The sequence below is a fragment of the Humulus lupulus genome, chromosome 5, assembly GCF_963169125.1.
Source record: "Humulus lupulus chromosome 5, drHumLupu1.1, whole genome shotgun sequence".
NCBI lineage: Eukaryota > Viridiplantae > Streptophyta > Magnoliopsida > Rosales > Cannabaceae > Humulus > Humulus lupulus.
In genome coordinates, this window is record NC_084797.1 from 185,150,565 (window position 1) to 185,154,919 (window position 4,355).

The window sequence follows — 4,355 nt, forward strand, 5'->3', positions numbered from 1 at the left end:
CGTCCTGACTTATAAGTCAGCACTGCGTGACTAGTGCCCAGTATCATTGCCGAACTTGACTAATAAGTCCCAGCTTCACTGTTGATACTGACACCTTTGTCAAATCTAACTAATTAGTCAGTACCATGCACAAGTGAGCAAGATTTTCTAAGCATTCAATAATCAATCCATGCCCACATTTACACAATTAACATGCCTCATGAACAACCATGCATGTCACATATGGGGTGCAGTTCTCTTACCTCTAGTTCAAGCGAGAATTAATATAAGAACGACCCTTGAGAACGACCTGTCTTTTTGTCCCTTAGTGGTTACCTGGTCATAACTAATTATTGGATCCATCAATAAAATGAATAACAAAGGTTTCCAAACCAAAACCTAGCCTCCGAGACATCGAATCCTACTAAACCGGGTAGTAGGATCGATCTCGAGGCCTAAGGCTAGAATCCCCGAGCCAAAAACTCATTTCTGGTCAAAATGCCACTAAGGGCCGCGGCCCTCCCTGGCCATGCCGTGGCCCACCCCTCAAACAGAGGCGGCCTCCCTCAGCGCCCAGCATGAGCTGCGACCCTCTCTGGCCATGCCATAGCCGAACCTGTACTTCAGCCAAAAGTCTAGTTTTCCTCCCTTGCGATTTTCCTTGAAACCAACCCTCCAAACCAAACCCAAACACCACCTAAACATTCAATACAACCCCTAATGTTGATCTACATCACACCCTCATCAAAACCCAAGTTAAACACCAACAAAAACTTCCATTAATTCCAACCTTTCACATCAAAACCAAAAGATAAAAAATAAAACTAAAACAGAGCAAACCAGGGAACTAGTGGCTAGAAACTTACCTCAAACTCAGATTGTGATGCTCTTCAATGGTAGAACACTCTCCCAAACTCCCAAGACTTACTTCCCAAGCTTGAATCCACAACAATGGCTCAAAAATCACAAAGAGCATGGAGGAGGAAGAAGGTACGGGTAAGCTCTTGAAATTACTCTGTTTTTCTTCATTTCTACAGCCACAAATGGCTTATATCTATCCTAGGGGTGAAAAGACCAAGATACCCCTAGGTCAATTAAGGTTTCAAAAGGCTCCCAAGGGCAAAATTGAAATTTCCCACTTATTTCGTTAAGCATAATTAACACCCTCCAATTCCCGCTATTCTCTATATTATCAAATACCAATAATTCATATCTCGTTACCCTTTAATTCTCGGTAATGCTTTAATCATTAAAATCACCCCGAGACTCATCCTGAGCCCTGAACTTAAACTTGTTATGACTAGACCGCTAATCAATATTCCAAAATCGTCTCATGCCGAATAGCTCGAACAAATCCACATTATAATGTGGCCTCAACAATATATCACCGACATGCATACAAATATACAATTATGCCCTCAACGGGCCAAATTACCAAAACACCCCTGTTATCAAATGTGGACCCACATGCATGCATTTAACATCATATTATAATATAATTCACATAAACATGCATATATTCATTTAATGGCATAATTAAACAGTTATGGCCCTTCCGGCCTACTAATCCAGCCATTAAACCGCATTAAGGATTTCAGGGTATTACAATTATAGTTGCTTAGATATCAAACCCCAAGATTTAAATCATTATCGTGGATTAGAGTTATGATTTACCCTACTTCGATTAGTAGACTGAGGACCTAGATGGGTTATCGTATACTATTTTGTGATCTAACCTACCTCGATTAGTAGACTGAGGACCTAGATGGTTTTATCACATGCTCTGGTAATGAGTTAATGGCCATTAATAATGTAGTCCTATATGATATTCGTTTTTACGTCATATGTTTTATGATATAGTCTTATGATTTATGATATATGTTTTTAGTAGATTTTCCTTGCTGGGCATTAGGCTCATTCCTTTTATTTTAGATGATGCAGGAAAATGAACTTGGAAGTCGGGATTGATTCATGGCAACTTGGCATGTGTATTGGGAATGGACTGCTGGAAGATCGAGGATGAAGTTATTTCAAGTCTTTTAATTTATGTTTTATGTATTTCCACACTTAGTATTTAAACGATTGATTAAAGTTTACATTTTTATGTTTTATGTACTAAACCATGGGTACCCATACCTTAATTTTTATTTCGTACCTTATTTTGGATTTTAAATGAAGTTATGATATTTTATGTATTCGAAAATCATAGTTATGTTTAGTAGTTTTTAATGGTCCGAGGTCTAGAATTAGTCAGGGCATTAGATTTTTCCAAAGAAAGTCAAGTTGAACATTGGAGCTCATCAATTCTAAATCTAACCAAGCTTGAGGGCATCCACAATGAAGACCCATGTGTGAGGGCGCATGCTACTCTCTATGGGTGGATGCCTCTCTTTCATGTGTGCTTCTCCATAAAGTCAAGCCGACAACTTTTAATCAAGCACTTCTTGGGAGGCAACCCAAGTTTCTAAACTTGTTTTTAACTTTGTTTTAGTTTAGTAATTTCATTGTATTTCCTTTATTAAATATCTTTATGTTTGAAAAATAAATTCAATAAAACAATCTTAGTTATTTTAGTTGTAATATTTGTTATTTTAATTTCATTTTATTGTGATGTTTTTGGAGTAGTTTTGTGTTTGTTGATGAATTTCAGGTGTTAAAAAGGAAGGAAATGGTGTTTGGGAAGTAATTAGCGGGTTTGATGGTTATGCGAAAATTTTGCTGAGGCAAAACGGGGAGCTAAATGGGTGCTATTTCTGAAAAAATGAGAGTTCTGCTTGCTAGAGTAAAATTTTTACTCATATAATTTTGCTGTAATGAAAATTTTACTCATATAGTTTTGCTGCAACTAATTTTTTACTCATATAATATTGCTGTGGAAAATTTTTCAGGATTGCGTAACACTATTAAGAGGGCTTCACAAGCCCGTGAGAATGGGATGTGGGCTCACATGGGTAGCTGAATTTTCATAAAAAAAAAATTAAAAATAATAACAAGGAAAAGAAGGGTTGCCTGGTGCTCTCTCTCTCTTCTTCTTCTTCTTCTCTCTCAGTTACTTCCTAACCCTAGCAACTACCCTCCATCATCTCCACCATAACTCTAAAATGAAGGCCATCGCTTCTAAATCGACCGTATCCCTTTGGATGACAAGTCCAAAGGATAGGCCGGGGAGATTTCTTCTCTCGTCTCATTTTTTTCTTTGCTATTTTTGTTATCAACTATGTTGTTCTTGTTTCTAGTTTGTCCTAGATTTGTTTTTGTTTTGTCATTCTTTTGAGGATGGACTTTGTCTTTGTTAGTGTAGTTGTCTAGTTTGTCTTAGTTGTATTTTCTGTCATTTTGTTAAGAGGATTTGTGTTTCTTTAGTTGGGGCTTAATGTAACGCCCTGGATAGCCAAGACCGTTATACTGTGTGTTCTAAATAGTGCTAGACTTGCTAATAAAGTCATTTGGATATAAATGTTCAACTAGAAGTAATTAACGGATTAAGGTTATAATTTTTGGTCAAAGGAATCTTTACTTTCATTAAAAAGTTTAAGTACGTACATGGGATCCCAAAAATACACATTTTAAAAGTTATTTACAACTCAAAAGATTAATACAAAACACGATGGCCTAAGCGAAAAAATTAGGGTTTAACCTTAGTTCCTCCTTGAATCCCCGACTGTGATGGTCGATGTAATGCCCTGAATTCTCCGATGTGGTTTAATGGCGGGATTAGTAGGCCGGGAGGGCCATACTTGCTTAATTATGCCATTAAATGATATTATGCATGTATATGTGAACTATATTATAATATGATGTTAAATGCATGCATGCGGGTCCACATTTTAATTACAGGGGTGTGATGGTAATTTGGCCCGTTGAGGGTGTGATTGTATATTTGTATGCATGTCGGTGACATATGTTGAGAGCACATTATAATGTGGGTTGGTTCGAGCTATTTGGCAAGAGACGATCTTGGAATATTGATTAGCGGTTTAGTCACAACAGGTTTAAGTGCGGGGCTCGGGTTGAGTTCCGGGGTGATTTTAATGATTAGAGCGTTACCGGGAATTAAAGGGTAATGGGATGTGAATTAATGGTGTTTGAGATTATCGAGAATAGCGAGAATTGGAGAGCGTTAATTATGATTAACGAGACATATGTTGAGAGCACATTATAATGTGGGTTGGTTCGAGCTATTCGGCATGAGACGATCTTGGAATATTGATTTGTAATGACCCACTAATCTAGACTTTTTGAACCATTAACGAAACTATACATAAACTTACATATTTACGAAAATACCATAATTTTATTGAGTAACTTGTAAAATAAGAGTTACTTACAAATAAATACTAAGAAGGATATGGGATCCCATTGTCTTTAAAAACAAA